At 39.4% G+C, this 18305-nt stretch overlaps 1 long non-coding RNA gene across 7 annotated transcripts; it reads left to right on the top strand.

Moving 5' to 3' along the window:
- The first annotated feature begins 57 nt into the window (after positions 1–57).
- On the top strand, positions 58–18208 carry LOC118966968 (uncharacterized). Of its 7 annotated transcripts, none has more exons than XR_005053723.2 (8): positions 88–169; positions 992–1165; positions 3120–3220; positions 6457–6531; positions 6636–6680; positions 12686–12785; positions 13981–14283; positions 17648–18208. It is a non-coding gene; the product is annotated as an uncharacterized lncRNA (long non-coding RNA). The 7 variants fall into 7 exon arrangements; XR_005053722.2 differs by having other exon boundaries at positions 135–650; positions 13984–14283; XR_005053720.2 differs by having other exon boundaries at positions 135–650.
- The last annotated feature ends 97 nt before the right edge of the window (positions 18209–18305 follow it).

The raw sequence follows: 18305 nt of genomic DNA, 5'->3' as shown, positions 1-18305 counted from the left end.
GTATTGGGTTCTCCAGTCAGGCGAGCGCCTGGCAGCCCGAGAGACCCGGGAAGCGCCCGGACTTAGGAAGGACCTAAGCCTAGGCAAGACCCGCCTCCTAGTCGGGACGCGTCCCGTCACTTGCATCTGAACCTAGCTTGGCAGTTGGGCTGTAAGCAGTCTTTTTGAGGTGAGACTGTGCTTGCGCTCGGCTTTCCGCCTGGCCTTTCCCCCAGCGAGAGCCGCACTTCCGTTCCCAGATTTTTCGCGGTGCCGGCGGCCATACCCCTCCTCGGGGACTGGAGTTGGAGAGAACACAAGCGAAGAAAGCTCTTCCAGTGGGGTCCTCCAGTACCAACGCGTTCGGCGCTGTGACTTGGACTATCTTTCTGTGTAGCTCTCACAGCCGTATCACCTGTGTTTTTAATTTACCGTCGCAGAGTAACGAACTGTTTCCTTGTCTGTGTATAGGCAGTGTTTGTTGTTCACTTGCTTTTCCTGTAGCCGGGTTCGCAGCACAGAGATTTAGAACCGGCGTGGGTTTACCCCATTCCTGCTACTGGGAGTGGGACTCGATCATGTGATCTTTTGGGACTTGAGTTTGAGGGAGTTGAGATATTTCAATTTACTGCTTGGTGAACCAGCGCTCCAGAGGATCTAACAACCAAAAGGTAACTGGCGATTGTCTGGTTACGTGTCCCCTTGACTTCCTCGGTGAGGCGCTTGAATCAGAGTGATTTTACCCATGATCACAGGTGGTTGGAAATAGGACTTAAACCTACACCTACTAACTTCTAGTCTAGAACTCCGCACCCCATGGTAGCTGTTCTTGTGCTGGGAAGATAGTCTCGAGTCCTCGAGTAAAGGCATTTGATTCCAAAAGGAAGTAGTGTTGAGAGCCCTCTAGGCACTTTCACGCAATCTCTTTTAATCCTCCTGATCTCAAATTGTTACTCGCATTTTCTAGCTGAACTTTGGGAGGCTCAGAGAGCTTATGTTATTTTTCCTTTAGGTGGCAGAGCCAGGAATATGTCTGACTGCTCACCACATTGACTGTTCCGCGAGAGGGGGATCAAGAGTGGCCAGAGGGAAATGGCAGGAAGTCGAGGCTGAAATGAGAAGTACAGAAAGAAAGAAGAGAGGTTTCTGTTTGAAGCTGCAGTGAAATAGGGAGTCCTCCACTGCTGTAAGCACTTTACAGGAACTGGATGACTAGTGATGATTTCACTTACCAAAAAGGATTCTTTATGACTTTCATAGGCCCTCCAACTCAAAATATTTTTACAATTCAAAGCTTGTCTCCTGTCCACCTAATGCTCTCTTCTGCTCCGAATTCCATATAACACTTATTTAGATCAGGGGTGGCAAACTTCCCTTAAGGGCCAGATAAATAGTTTAGGCTTTGCAAACCCACATTGATCTCTGCCTTATATAAAGTCTTTGTTTTGTTTTACTCAGCACCTGATTGAAATGTAAAAAGTATTGTTAGCTCAAGGCCCAGGGGTTGTCCTTTGCCAACCCTTAATTTTGATGACTCTTTTGGCTCATAACTTTTTTTACCCTGTGCTCTTATCAAAATCATAAGCTCTGTCAGGACAGAAATGTTACGTTTCTTACTGTGGCTTCCACAGAGGGGAACTAAGTACAGTTATACCACCATGCACTGTTATGAATAGTAAATACATGTATAACCCTTACTGTGTATCAGGAACTGTTCTGAGTGCATTAAGGATATTAATGTAGTTATTCCTCACAAAAATCCTATCAGGTAGGTACTGGAATATTCTACATCTTACAGATGGATTGAATTACCCGGTTGCTTAATCTTTCTCTGCCTTAGTAGTAAGTTATGCTTAAACTCATACAGCTAGGGTGGAGCCAGGGTTTGGCTTTGGACAGCCTGGTTTTAGAGTCTGTACTCTTAACCATTACATCGTGTCTTAATATTGTGAAGATGAGCTGTTAAAGACACTCCATGTTGCTTTCATTATTTGGCTAGCCCCTTTTTTCGTAGGTGTCTGCAACTTGTTCCATCTTTCCGTAGTTCTGAACCCTACTCAAGCTCGTGCTACTTAGAGTTTCCATGCCCACCCCCTACCCCAAATCCTTGAGTCAAAATGTGTATTTCTTAAAGGTTAGAGCAAATGACAGTAAAGTTCAACCTTCCCATAGAGTAATTTGCTAGTCCCTCTTTGTTTTGAAATCTCTACTTTAAAAAGAATTATTAAAGGAATATATATTTTATATAATTTTTTTCGGAAACCACAGGAGAGTCTAAAGAAAGTAAATACACCTATAATTCCATCATCCAGAGATAACTATCATTAACATTAAGCTTCACATTTTTCCAGAGTTTTTTTATGCATTTATTATTTTTTTATGTATAAAATGTTAATATATGTAGATTTTAAATAAAACTAGAATTGTACATTAAAAACAAAATGCACGTAAAAATTTTAAGTAAACAATAAAATTATCCCTTGCAGCTAAGACTCTATGGACTTTATTTTCTCTTTCATAAAATGAGTCTCACTATACATATTCTGCATCTTAATATATATTTTTCACTTTGTATGTATTATGGGCATCTTCCATGTCAGTATATACATGTATGTCATTATGTTTCATTTTTCTTTCCAAACTGCTACATGGTATTCCATGGTTTGTTGTATTATAATTTATTTAACCATTTCCTACTGATGTGTATTTATATTAGTTTGTTTTCCAGCAATGTAAACAATGCTACCGTGAACACCTTGAGTATTTCTATAGGCCAGAGATCTATGTATGCTACACATACCCCTTGAGTATTTATAGGTTAAAGACCGGTAAGAGGAATTAATTACTGGTCTCAGAAATTCACAGTTCAGATTTTGATAGGTAACTGAAAATTGTCTTTCAAAAAGATCTCGGCAGTTTACGCTTCTGTCAACTGCCATGCAGATACCTAAATAGATGCCTTCTTACTAGAGTTCTATATTAACCAAACTTTTTTTTTTTGGCCAATCTGATAATCCCAAAATGGTATCTTGTTTTACTTCAATTTTTTTTACTGTTAGTGAGGTTGCACTTTTAAAATTGACATTTTAATTTCTAATGTGAATTTTTCATTTTATTTTTTCCTTTTGGTCATGTATTAGGAGGAAGTCTTTCAGTTTCAAATAACAGAAAATTCATTGAAAATTGGCTTATTGCATGGGATTTAATGACTCACGGAACTGAAAAGCACAACACCACGATGGTGGGTTTCAGAGATGATTCAATCAGGGCTCTAGTTTTTCTGAAATTCTCTGCTCTGTCCGCTTTGGGGATTAGCTCTATCTTTAGATTAGCTTTTTTCATGTTCGCAAAGTGCTGTGGTTGTGCAAAACCTTAGGAGAGATTTGTGTTCCAGAATTCCAGGCAGAGGATTTCAATGTCAGGCCGACTAGACCACCCTGAAATCAATTTCAGTGGTCTGGTAATACCTTCCATACCTGATAGGTTAACCTGAACCAGTGTCCTTGGCAAAGAGAATGAGATGTTTCTGATTGGCTTAAACTCTGAAGTTGGACTAGATTCAACCCTATGTAAATCTACATAATGGGTTGAAGTGGGTATTGGGCTAAAAATCAGATTCCATTAAAGATTGTTCCTCTTTTTCCTGCAATGTACAGAGCTCTTTATGGATTATGGGTATTAATCCTCTGTCTGTTTTACATGTTACAAATATTTTTTGTGAATATATTGTTTACTTTTTAACTTTATTTTAGTATCTTTGGTGTGTAGATATTTAAAATGTTTGGTAAACCAGATTTATTAGTTATTCGTTTCCATTATGGCCCCTGGGTTTTGTGTCATATGTAGGGAGCCTTTTTCCCACCCAGGATTATAAAAAATTTCAGATGTCTTCTAGTATTTTTGTGTTAAAAAATATGTATTTAGATAAATCCATCTGGAATTTACTTGTACTTACTGTATGGATTATGTACCTACATTTCTTTCCAAATGGTTAGCCATTTGCCCAGCAAATCTATTGCATAATTCATCATTCTCCCACTTACTTGAAGTGCTATCTTTATTATATACTTAATTCTCATACACATGAGTCTGTTTCTGAACTTGCTACATCCTCTTCTGTTGATTAATTTCTTCCTGTGCCAGAATTGCACATCTAATTACTAGTGTTTTATAGCAAGTTTTGATAACTATTAGAGCAAGGTCCCCCTTTTTCTTTATCAACATTTTCTCAGCTATTTTCATGAACTCTATTTCAGGATGAACTTTATTTTCTTAAGGGAATTTGTATGCCAGACTCATGTGGCATCCTGTGTAGCTTCTAGAGACAGTGGTGCCCGTCTCATGGCCACTTTTTGTCTCCCTGGCTAAAGGCCTTTGAGTATCCCTAGGCTGGTGAACCCAGAGCTTGGATTCATTCATCTCTTTCCAATCCACATATTTGGAGAACAATGATTTTATTTTCCGTTTTAGCCATAGGGTCTTTTTAGTCTATAAAGACCCAAGAGAAGTTAAACAAGGCTTTTCTGTTATCTATTGTATTTGTGTAACAAATTATCCAGAAATGTGACATTTTAAAGCAATAAAAAATGTACTATCTCCTGTAGTTTCTGGGAGCCACTTGGCTGGGTTGTTCTGACGAGTTTCCTGCAGGATTGCAGTGAGATGGTTGGCCACGGTCGCCGTCACCTGGAAGTTTGCCTGCCTGCCTTCATATGCTAGCGGTTTCTCTTCCAGGCTCACTGAAGTGGCTGCTGGCTGGAGACAGCAGTTTCTCACGACATGGGCCTCTTGATAAGGCTGCTCCAGACATGCCAGCTGTCTTCTCCCAGAGTGAGGGACCTCAGAGAGACCAAGACCAAAACTGCAGTATTTCCTGTAGTCTAAGTGACATACAATTGCTGCTGACACATTTTGTTTGTTTACACAAACCAACTGTGGTAAAGTGTGGGAGGCGACTGTGCAAGGGTGTGAATACCAAACCAGAGATTATTGGGACCATCTTGGAGGCTGGCTACCACGGCCTTCAATGGCAAATCTCACCAGTTTATTGTTACCATTTGTTTTTGAAGTTAAAATGTGTTCCTAAATTGAGAAATTGTAAAAGATGTACACTGACAGATCTTCCGTAGCCCCGTCACGTTAACTGTTCCCTTCCTTCCAGCAACCTTTAACATCTTATCTCTACTTGCAGGAATATTTTATGCAGTTACAAGGAAATGTATATATCACTTTTTCTCTTATTAACATGAATGATAGCAGCTTACACACTATTTTGCATGTTGCTTTCTTCACTTAATACAGATCTGAAAGGGTTCCACATTGGCATATAAATTACTTATCTTTTATAGCTGTATAATATTTCACCGGGTGGTTATAGCATGGGTGGTTTATGTCATACATTGGAAGCCTTTTACTTAGCCAGTTCTCTGTTGGTTGTTCTAATCTTTTCTTATTATAGATAGTGACAACAAAGGTCATGTCCCATGTGTGTAAATAACATCTGTGAAGTAAATTCATGGAAGTGGAATTGTTGGATCAAAAGTCAGGTGCAGTTGTAGTTTTGACAGTTGCTAAATTACACGCCCTATAGGCTGCACCAGTTTACACACTCAGCTGCAGGATATGAGAGTGCCTGTTTGTGCGTACTCTCAGCACACGTCTAACAAACCTTTGAGTCTGTGGTTTGAGAGTTCAAATATTGTATCTCTGTGTGTTCTTAATTTGCATTTCACGAGTGAGTTTGAACATCTTTTCATGTATCTAAGCCATTTTTATTTCCATTTCTGTAAACTGTTCATATCTTTTGTCCATTTTTTTCCCTACTAATTTGTTGGAACTCATTTTTAGGAATTTAGGGCAGTGGTTAATATTTTTTGAACATTTTTTAGTATGGGGTTTGAACAGTTTTTATTATTTTGGAACAGCATAAAGCTTATATTAAAAGTAGCAAGTGCAGTACACAACTTTTTCTTACAGCTGTTGAGAGTAAGTGGATGATTTACCAAACTATTCCTGAATACTTTGCTGTGTATTCCCTTCAAATACAAACATTCCATTAGGCATTCTACATAATCACAATACCATCTTCAAAATCAGGAAGTTAACACTGGGGGCTTCATTTTCCTGTTCAGCAATCTCTCAACTTCTTTGGCCCTAGAGAAGAGCATAAACTTTGGAGCTAGACTGTCTGACCTCAAATCCCAGCTCCGCCTCTTACTAGGTATGGATTGTTGGGTAAAGCCCTCAGTCCTTGTATGTCTCAGTGTTGTCATCCCTTATGAAGGGTGTAATAGAATAGTGGTTTCATACTGAAAGTGGTTTCAACATTGTAATAATAATATTAGAAGAAAGAGGGTTGTAATAGATTAAATTGTAAGTATTTTATTGTAGCCATGGATGAGGTTATCAGAGATCATAGATTACAAAATAAACTACACATTCAAATAATCCAGGATGTATTTCTCATCTTCTTTTTAGATTTCACAATGACTTCCATCTTGACTTACACTTTTAAAAGTCTTCCCAGTACGTCAAAATGGGCCCACAGATTTTGTAAGTTTAATTTGGTTTTTCTTTTGTAAGATTAGATTTGGATTTATAAGCGTTTTACTTACTGAATTGTATTGCATTTTGTAAACTTTATTTTTTTTTTCCAGCTTTAAGACCTCTGAGCTGTTCGTCCCAGCTACAAGCTGCCCCAGGTACAATACTGTGTAAAATAAACATTTCTGATTTAAATGTTAGATTCTAGATTCTAGGTTTATGAATTCTTAATAAAAACCAAAACTAATTTGTTAATTCACCTTTTTTATGAGCAACATGAACATCACTGTTGCCTTCAAATTAAAACAACATAGGGCCAGGCAGTAATGATGTTACATGGTGTTGGGTTGGGCTGGAGGATTTTGACAGGAGGCTGCTTTCTGGAATTTGGAGCCAGATAGAGTTGGATGTTCATGAACCTTACTGATCAGTTTATTCACTCACTGGCTGTCAGTCCGGGAAATGATTAGCTCACAAACACTCTTTAGAGTATTGTGGAGCCACTAATTAACTTTTTAACTTGGCATTACTGATAGGCTTCTCTATTAATAAATACCTTCTTCTCTGATAAACCGGAGGATCCATTCCTGAGAAAGAGGTGAGTGGGTAAGTAGATAATAAAAGAAGGTTGTTTGGCCAATATGAAATGAAAAGGTAAGGAAATTTGTAGATTTTCTATGGTCATTTAGTCCCGTGGTAAACTCCGTGACTTCACTGTTGACTATCTATGTTTACAGAACATGCTGTTGGTATGTATTTTCTCTGGCCTCCCTCACAAGTTCATTGTTCTCCTTGCCCAGGTCCTGTATTGACCTATGTCTTTTGGTTTTGATTTTATTGCGGTGTTCCTACTTAGGTCATGACTTAGCAGAAAGAGCACCTTAGTAGGATTTAGAAGACCTCTACTCTGTTCCAGTTCTACCTGTTTCTGGGCAGTATGGCCTTGAACTGGTCATGTCACTTCCCTGTGCTTTAGTTTCGTTGTCTGAAACAATAACAGTTCTAGTCTTGTTAACTTCAAATAGTTGCAGAGATAACTAGAAGCACTTTGAAAACTGTAAACTCAATATCAAGATGATATTTTTATATTGTTTTACAAATAGTATATTCTCAGAGATCTGTTGCCTAATTCCACCTTGCAAAAGTTTCATGTTGTCGTATAACAAATATATTTTCTGTGGGCTTCTAAATGTTAAATAGAATGTAGACTTGGATTAGCTGTTTGAAGAATAATTCCTTTCTGCCTCATTTCACCTTTTCCCTAATTCTAGTGTTTATCTAGGCCTTTGCTTTCCAGTCACAAAAGTAAACCTGATTCTTGCCAGCTGGGTGAAGGTCATACTGAATACCAGTGAGGGAAAGCATTAATCTAGCATTTAGAGTATTCTTCTGCGTACTGTTCCTTATCTGTTCTTGTGTGTCTGTTTCCCCAGCTATATTGTAAACCTTTTCCTATCGCTAGTGGCTAACACCCTACAAGTGATTTGTGTTGACACTGATAATGATAGTGGTGCAAGAAGGTGATGGAGAGACAAAAGAATGTCAGCTGATTTGAAGGGAGGTAGCAGCCATGTGCTCCCTCACTAAACAGGTTTTAGGTTGCAATAATTTTTTAACTAATTCCTCCTGAAGCTTGTGTGAATATTCCTGCTTGACAGAGCTCTTAGAATGAAGGAATTAGAATAGAGGGATACAGGATTTATTATATTTCAGTCATCGGATGGACTGGAAATGTAAGCGTCTTATGGAAATTTTGATTGATTTCAATGGTTTTATGTGGTGTAACACATGCTACAGTGGTATGATACATGATACATCTTTTATCTGCTTTGATGTTATTGTATATATATATATATATATAATACAGAATGTATATCAGTCACCCATACACTCCTAGGTTTTGAAGTTGGGAGGAGGAGTATTTGCGGTCATGTAGTCCAGCTTCCATGTTTGTAAATGAGAAACTTTTGGCAGACTGGAAATGGAACCCAGATATTCAATTGAGATTCTTACAATGTCTTGCTATTGTGTGCGCATAGCTCCATAAATATATGAAAAGGAGCCTTTGAGAATATTCCAATGTGGTTAGGAACCAATGTTCATATGATGGAGAATGAGAGTCTTCTGGGTGACTGTTTAATACATAATGAATACTATTTTAAAATGTGGCTTATAGCTTTAGTATAATTACTTTATAATGTGCTAAATTGTTTGTAAGAAGGAATTTTTGACCCAGAGATTGCCATAGATGTTTACATGCATGAACTGTATATCACTGATCAGGGAAGGCTTTACTTGGAGGTGGGATGTGAACAAGACCTTGTGGGACAGGTAAAAATTAAATGGACAAACGGGCCAATCAGAAGAGAGGATGCGTGAATGAAGGCAAGGAGGATGTAATGAGCAAGGTTGTGAGGGACTGGAGCTTGCTCGTCTCTTACATGTTGAACAGCAGTGGGAAAAACTTCCGTATAGTTAAGTGGAACAAGGTAAAGCAGGGAATTTGTTAGAAGAGTTAACAGTTTGGATTTTATCTCAAAGTGTATAAAAGGGACGTGTGTTCAGTTCTTTAAAAGTAGAGTGACGTGCTGGCATGTCATCTGACTTTCCTGGCCATCAGTTTCTCTCCCAGGTCAGTCATGGTTAATCTGCAGTCTTCAAATTTAGTGGCCTTTTTCAGACCTCTTTCTCCTTGAGCTTTGATACTTTTGACCACCTTGTACTCTTTGATACCCTCTTGCCTTTGCTCTCATGCACTGTTCTCTCCTGATTCTACTGCCTCTCACGTTTACCTTCTGTCCCACGTCTTCTCTCAGCCTTCACATGTAGGGAAATCACAAAACTAAGTGTCTCTTATTATAAGTAACGGACCCATTCAAGTTAAGATAAGAGGCCTTGAGTGAAGTTATGAAACCATAAAACTTTTAGAAGAAAACATAGGCAAAAATCTCTTGAATATAAACATGAGCAACTTTTTCCTGAACACAACTCCTCAGGCAAGGGAAACAAAAGCAAAAATGAACAAATGGGACTATATCAAGCTGAAAAACTTCTGTACAGCAAAGGACACCATCAGCAGAACAAAAAGGCATCCTACAGTATGGGAGAATATATTTGTAAATGACTTACCTGATGAGGGGTTAACATCCAAAATATATACAGAACTCACACACCTCAACACCCCAAAAGCAAATAACCCAATTGAAAAATGGGCAGAGAATATTAACAGACAGTTCTCCAAAGAAGAAATTCAGATGGCCAAAAGGCACATGAAAAGATGCTCCACATCACTAATTATCAGGGAAATGCAAATTAAAACCACAGTGAGATATCACATCACACCAGTTAGAATGGCCAACATGGAAAAGACTAGGAACAACAAATGCTGGCGAGAATGTGGAGAAAGGGGAACTCTCCTCTGCTCCTTATGGGAATGTAAAGTAGTTCAATCATTGTGGAGAGGAATATGGACGTTCCTCAGAACACTAAAAATAGAAATACCATTTGACCTGGGAATTCCACTCCTAGGAATTTACACGAAGAAAGGAAGATCTGAGATTCAAAGAGACATATGTACCCCTATGTTTATTGCTGCACTGTTTACAATAACCAAGATATGGAAGCAACCCAAGTGTCCATCAGTAGATGAATGGATGAAGAAGAAGTGATAAATATAGACAATGGAATAGTATTCAGCCATAAGAAAGAAACAAATCCTACCATTTGCAACAACATGGATGGAGCTAGAGGGTATTATGCTGAGTGAAGTAAGTCAGGCAGAGAACGACCCCAAATGATTTCCCTCATTTGTGAAATATTAACAACGAAGAAAAACTGAAGGAAAAAAACAGCAGCAGACTCACAGACTCCAAGAAGGGACTAGCCGTTACCAAAGGGGAGGGGTTGGGGAGAGAGGGAGGAGGGGATTGAGAGGTATTATGATTAGTTCACATGGTGTGTGTTGGGGGTCATGGTATAGACAGTGTGGCACAGAGAAGACAAGTAGTGACTGTAGCATCTTATACTGATGGATGGTAACTGCAATGAGGTATGGGGGGTTCGATAATATGGGTGAATGTAGCAACCAAATTATTTTTCTTGTGAAACCTTCTTAGGAATGTATATCAATCATAACTTAAAAAAAAAAAAGAGGCCTTGAGTGTACTACAACTGGGGAAGTACCAGGAGCTAAGCAACTTTGTTTCTTTCCTGGCCATATGGTATATTTCTTCCTGGCCTTTCTGCTTCTCTGTCTATATCCTTTCCACTTCTTGCTGGCTTCTTTGCTCACTCAGTTTTTGCTGCCCCGAACTCTGGCTTACAAATGACTTCAGTTTACCATCCCCCTGTTCCTTCCTCATGACATCTTCTCAGCTTCAATTAAATGGTACTTCTATGCTTTAGATTCCTAAGAGAGAGAATCTGACTGGCACTACTTATCACTTGTAGGTAGATGACATGGGTTACTGATTGGCCACTCTGGGGATTGACTTTTGGTTGTCCAGTACCTACCCTGAATCTAATCAGCTTTGGCTGTGGGCTTAGGGACAAGGTGTCTGTGGCAGCCCCTCTGGCAGACACTCCAATCAGGGTAGCCCCTTTAGAAGGTATTGTAGGTGAGCAGGCACTACAAAACATGTCTGTTCTTTTCTCTGTATTCTAAACTGCAAAATCTCGTAGCTCTCTCACCTACACCTCACTTCTCTTAAGGGTGCTTTAGTTTTGCATCTCTAGCTACCTGTCAAATGGACGTACCCACCTACATGTCTCTGTCAGCTCAAAATCAGCATTTTTAAAAACTAAGTCACCTTTCTTCCAAAAACAGTTCTCATTCTGTGTAGAGTAGCCAGGTTTTCTTAGTCTCTAAGCTTCCTTTATAATTTTGTTTTCCTTTCTTCCCATTTCTGACTGGGCACCAAGATACCTCATCTTCCTTTATAAAATCTCTTGCCTTAGTCCCTTCCTTTCCTTTCCTGTTGACACTGCCTTACCCTGACCTTTAGCCACATGCATGAGTTTGCCCCAGTCTCCTCACTTACCTTCCTGTGCCTTTATCTCCTTTAACACATCTCTGTTAAAGCTGTCAGAAGGATCTTTGTTCCCCGTTTTATCATGACTCTTAGCTTGAAAATAGTGACAAATTGAATAAAACAAATGAGAAGCATTGTAGGTTTTTACAGAATGGCAATAGTCACCCAACAAATGGCCTTTATTTCTGCATAGAAAGGCAAGAATATTAAGCTATGTGGAGAGTAAACAGTATGAGCTATTGGCAACTTCTAATCTGAAGGACAGACTTACTTGTCAGATCAGTTGCATTCAATGTTATAGATTGTCAAGCATTTGAAAACAAGAATCTGTTTATTTATTTTAATTTTTTTGGTATCATTAATATATACTTACGTGAACAACATTGTGGTTACGAGATTTCCCCGATTATGAAGTCCCCACTACATACCCCATTACAGTCACTGTCCATCAGCGTAGTAAAATGCTATAGAATCACTACTTCTCTTCTATGTGCTATACTGCCTTCCTGGTGCCTGCCCCATACATTCTGTGTGGTAATTGTAATGCCCCTTTTTTCCCTTATCCCTCCCTTCCCACCCATCCTTCCCAGTCCCTTTCCCTTTGGTAACTGTTAGTCCATTCTTGGGTTCTGTGAGTCTGCTGCTGTTTTGTTCGTTCAGTTTTTCCTTTCTTCTTATACTCCACAGATGAGTGAAATAATTTGACAACTTGTCTTTCTCCACCTGTCTTCTTTCACTGAGCATAATACCCTCTAGCTCCATCCATGTTGTTGTAAATGGTAGGATTTGTTTTCTTCTTATGGCTGAATAATATTCCATTGTGTATATGTACTGTATCTTCTTTATTCATTCATCTACTGATGGACAGAAGAAACAACTTTGTTAATGGCATAAAAACCCTTAGTATTAGGTGTAATTATCATGAGTTTACCTGAAATATAGTTTGGGAACTTGTAAATGGTAGTCAGTTTCTTAGCTTTAAGAAAATTTTTTTTATTGAATTGGTTTTGTAAATGGCAATGCAACTTGGCATTGAATCATGTGATTCTTCCTAGAATGCCTATTTTAAAAAATGTTTAAGGTCATCTAACTTCAAATGTTTAATTGATAGTTCTTTGAACTTTATCTTAAAGCTGTCCATACCAAATCGAAGAAAACCTCAGCCAAACCCAATATAAGGAATATTGTCGTGATGGAGGGCATTCGCATTCCATTTTTACTATGAGGCACTTCGTAAGTATGGAATGATTGTGTCCTCCCTCCCTTCTGTTCTCCCCCCACCCTTTTCCCCGCTGGCGTTTAGTAAGTATTATTGATATATAAAAACTTGTACATATTTAGATTGTACAATGTGATTTCCTTTAAAGGTATGCAATGTGAGGATTTAATATGTATGTACATTGTGAAGTGGTTACCATGATCGAGTTAATGAACATATCCATCACCCTACATAGTTTATTTACTCCTTTTAAGGCACTTTCAAAAGTGGTCTTTGTGTAACCCAGTAGGTAATACTGTTAGTAGACTAATATATGGATAGCATTTTCATGAAATGAATAGAGTAAGTCAAATAATATGATAACATTTGTTTTTCATCCTTTTTCATGAGCAAGCCTAGTGTAATGTTAGATTGAACCAGCCCTGTTTTGAAAACCTAGTGTGGCTCTGGGTAGTGTAGTTCCAACAGGGATATCCTTTCCTTGTCTTGAGATAAATACATTGTTTCTGGGCCTCTTCTGAAGTCTGAATTCAGGGCCCATGGTTATTGTGAAGGGCATTTAATCCTCTGCTTTTGCCTTCTGGAAAGTAGCAGAATTGGAGTTGATGGGCTGATCCAAACCTTGGCACAGTACAATGCCAAGCGTGTGGAATCAGAATGATCCTAGACCTGCACAGAAATTCCCTACAATCAAACTGCAGTTCTCCTTAGACTTTTGTGCCACTTTTTGTCCCCAAGTAAGGCCCAATCTCTTCAAAAGCTGATAATGGACTTTGGTAATTAGTTTAAAACTAAATGAAATACTAGTTCTCTTCTGTTTATATTGTTTTGGTGTTTATATTTTGAACAAGTCATTAACCTAAAAATATACTGGGGGTATGTTTGGTATCTGCTAGAAATAATAAGACCTATCTTTACATACTAATATAGAATGATCTAGAAGATATGTTAAGTATAAAAAGCAAAGTACAGTGTGTATAATGCCATCATTTGTGCACGATACACACCTGTGTGTATGTGTGTGTGTATACAAATGTACAGAAATTATAAATGTTTATTTTTAAACAGATGGTTTAAGGCTTGCAGAGTATTTCTTTATGGAAATAATGCTGTAAATAAATGGTAGTGAAGTTTCTTCATTTACCTTCTTTTCTGAATACGGTGTAACCCATTTCTTTCTGTAATCTCTTTCCTATACTGACGCTTCAGCAGTACGAGTAAGAATCTGAATCTTTAGCAGCAGGAAAGTGAGGACAGAGGATCCTCCTTGTACTTAGCAGCTGCACAGTAGGAAGAGAGACTTCCATCAAGAATGCTACCTTCCTTTTGTCTAGGAAGATGGATCTGTTGCCAGCCCCTCAAAGATCTGTGTTAAACAACTGGGGTGGATCACTGTCTCTGGGCCACCCATTTGGAGCCACTGGCTGTTGGCCGGTCATGGCAGCTGCCAATAGGTTATGGAAGGAAGGAGGCCAATATGGCTTAGTGGCTGCCTGTGCAGCTGGAGGGCAGGTATGTCACTGCAGCTTCATACATGCTTCTTGGAAAGTCATTTTCTTAGAAACAAAAGAAGCTCATCCAAGAAGGTTTGATTTCATTCTTTAAAACATCCTTAGAGCAATATTTCTGCTGACAGACAACCAGAAAATTATTTTGGCAGAGGATTAGAAGGTACAACTTTAATTCTGATAGTACTTTGGAAGGAAGGTGCCATTTAAATCCAAGCTAATGATGGGAGGAGCCAAGTTGGTGGCGCGAGTAGGGCAGCATAAATCTCCTCTCAAAACCATATATGTTTCTGAAAATACAACAAACACAACTACGCCTAAAAGAGAGACCAGAGGATACAGTACAACAGCCAGGCTTCTTCTACATCAGCAAGCACTCAGCATCTCATGAAGGTGGTAAGATAAAAGCCACGGCTGTGCGGGACCTTAGCGCCCCCCCCCCCACTCCAGCTCACTGGCGGGAGGAAAGGTGTCGGAGCGGGGAGGGAGTGGAAGCACAGGACTGGTAAGTAACCAGCCCTAGTGATCTGCACTGGGAGCACAGACACGCATTGCATGGTGCGCTGGATATTAGGGAAAAGGAAAAGTGCAACCTGTTATTGGTCCCTGCTGCCGGCTCCCCTGGGACAAAAGAAAAGCAAGTGCTTTCTGAAAGCCTTAAAGAGACAGTGGCCTCACATCTGGACAGCATCATCCCAGCACACTCAGCCCAGCAGGCTAGGAATCCTGAGGAGCTTTGGGCACCCCAGCTCCCTGGGAGGCCACGCTGCTCTGAAGCCCCTCATAGTGATAAACAGCCTTCCGTCCACTCCCCCACAGGCGCAACCCCACAAAAGCAGCTGAGCAGCTGCCCAGAGTCACCTCCCGGTGCACAGCTGACCTGGCCAGGTCCCGGGCTGCCGGTGGAGTGCAGCTGCCCGGCTCAGACAGAGGAAGCCGGGGCAGGACGTGAAGGGGCACCATTCTCGCAGGAGAGCACACCTGGTGCGGCTGCCTCCTCCCGCAGGGCTATGGACTTCCCGGAGCGCTGTTCCTGGTGTGCGGGTAACTGACACAGGCAGCGGAGAGGGGCAGTGCGATCAGCAAGCAGAAAGGGAGTTTGTCCTCCCAGCTGACACACAGGCCCCCTGCCTACGACTACCTCTATCGCCATGAAAAGGCAGAAGAATTTGGTCCAGTCCTGAATCACCCGGACAAACCCAAGAGAGGGCTTGGGGAAACAGATATAACCAATCTTCCTGAAAAAGAATTAAAAATAAAGGTCATAACCATGCTGATGGACCTGCAGAGAAATATGCAAGAGCTAAAGGATCAAGTTAGAAGGAAGAATACAAAAATAAAACAATCTCTGGAAGGACTTAAAAGCAGACTGGATGAGGTGCAAGAGACCATGAATGGAATAGAAATCAGAGAACAGGGATACAGAGAAGCTGAGGCAGAGAGAGAGAGAAAAGGATCTCTAGGAATGAAAGAAAAATATTAAAAGAACTGTGTGACCAATCCAAATGCAACAATATTCCCATTATAGGGGTACCAGATGAAGAAGAGAGAGAAAAAGGGATAGACAGTGTCTTTGAAGAAATAACTGCTGAAAACTTCCTCAAACTGGGGGAGGAAATAGTCTCTCAGACCATGGAAGCCCACAGATCTCCCAACACAAGGGACCCAAGGACGACAACACCAAGACATATAATAATTAAAATGGCAAAGATCAAAGACAAGGACGGAGTATTAAAGGCAGCCGGAGAGAGAAAAAACATCACATACAAAGGAAAACCCATCAGGCTATCATCAGACTCCTCAGAGGAAACCTTACAGGCCAGAAGAGAATGGCATGATATATTTAATGCAATGAAACAGAAGGGCCTTGAACCAAGAATACTGTATCCAGCACAATTATTTAAATATGAAGGAGGGATTAAACAATTCCCAGACAAACAAAAGTTGAGGGAATTTCCCTCCTACAAACCACCTGTAGAGGATATTTTAAAGAGAATGCTCTAGATGGAAGCACTCCTAAGGCTAAACAGATGTCACGAGAGAAAATAAAATCACAGCAAAGAAAGCAGACCAACCAAATACTAACTAAAGGCAAAAAATAAAATCAACTATTCACAAAAGCAGTCAAAGGAAACAGAAAGAGTACAGAATAAAACACCTAACATGTAAAGGATAGAGAAGGAGGAATAAGAAGGGAGAAAAATAAAGAATTATCAGACTGCATTTATAATAGCTTAATAAGCAAGTTAAGTTAGATAGATAGATGGTAAAGAAGCTACCATTGAACCTTTGTTAACCATGAATCTAAAGCCTGCAATGGCAATAAGTAAATTTCTTTCAATAATCACCCTAAATGAATGGACTGAATGCACCAATCAAGAGACACAGAGTAATAGAATGGATAAAAAAGCAAGTTCCATCTATATGCTGCTTACAAGAGATTCACCTTAAACCCAAACACACACACAGACTAAAAGTCAAAGGATGGAAAAAGATATTTCATGCAAACAATAGGGAGAAAAAAGCAGGTGTTGCAGTACTTGTATCATATAAAATAGACTTCAAAACAAAGAAAGTAATGAGATAAAGAAGGACATTACATAATGATAAAGGGGTCAGTCCAACAAGACGATATAACCATTAAAAATATATATGCACCCAATACAGGAACAGCGACATATGTTGAAGAACTACTAACAGAATTAAAGGAGGAAATATAATGCAATGCATTCATCCTAGGAGACTTCAACACACCACTCACTCCAAGGGACAGATCCAGCAGACAGAAAATAAGTAAGGACACAGAGGCACTGAACAACACATTAGAACAGATAGACCTAACAGACATCTACAGAACTCTACACCCAAAAGCACCAGGATACAAATTCTTCTGAAGTGCACATGGAACATTTTCCAGAATAGACCACATACTAGGCCATGAATCGAAACTAATTTTTTCCTAAAACAATGTTTATGATTTGTGTTTTTAAAAGTTAATATATGCTCATTATGGAAAATACAAAATCACTTTTAATAGAAACCATTTATAGAGCATCTACTGGGAATCAGACTACTGGACAGACTCTGATGTGTGTATTTATACGTATGTGTACATAAATACATGTCTATGTACACACAGCATGCTAATTTAATGCTCATAAACCACGATGACATAGGCACCATGAGCCCCATTTTACAAAAGAAACTGAGGCCCAGAATGGCTAATAACTTCTCCAAGATCACACAGTATTTGAAGATCAGAACCAGAATCAAACTCCAGAGCTGTATTTTTCCCATGTTCTTTGGTGCCTCTGTTGGCTGGATTCATCTCCTTTCATTGCTCTCACTGAACTTTTTTTCCTTTACAGGGCCATGCTATGATAGTAGAAGCTTATCCAAAATAATAGATCAAGAAGAGGCAACCTGAATTTCTGTGTAACATTCACGCTAGGCAATGCCATTTCAGTGCATTACTAAAGGAGATCTATAGTTTCTAGCTCCTCTGAGGAAAACAAATTTATGGCCTTCTGGTAAACACTCTGCAGTAGCTTTGCTGGTGTTCTGAGCTTTCCAATAATCACAGCTTACTGCTTTCAGGGATTTCTTAGTCACCGGAATCTCACCCAGTGATACGCTGAAGCAATCGCTTTTGGTCTCTCTTTTCATTAAAGGCTTAGTGAGTGGTTGCAGCTTGGGAAAGAAGTTAATTAGATTTGGAATCATCTTTGTAACATTTGCAAATTATGCTCATTCCTATTTATTACCTAAAGATAAGTGTTTTCTAGAAAATACACACCAGTGTGCCTACATGAACTTAAGTATGGAAAGATAATTTAGAATCTAAACATCACTGAAAACTTAACAGTAAATGTTTACATACATAAATACCATGTTTGTTAACCTTAATAAAATGGAAAAGTATTGGAGAACTATTTGCTTTATTTTTTTTTTATAAGAGGTAAGTGTGGTTCTCAGCTTACTGGCAGATTTTGCCTTTGATCACTCATTTGTAATCAAACCATATTC

Source organism: Manis javanica, chromosome 1 (genome assembly GCF_040802235.1).
Source record: "Manis javanica isolate MJ-LG chromosome 1, MJ_LKY, whole genome shotgun sequence".
In the NCBI taxonomy this organism is placed as follows: Eukaryota; Metazoa; Chordata; class Mammalia; order Pholidota; family Manidae; genus Manis; species Manis javanica.
The sequence above is the reverse complement of the archived record's forward strand: the minus strand, read 5'-3'. Positions and strand labels throughout refer to the sequence as shown.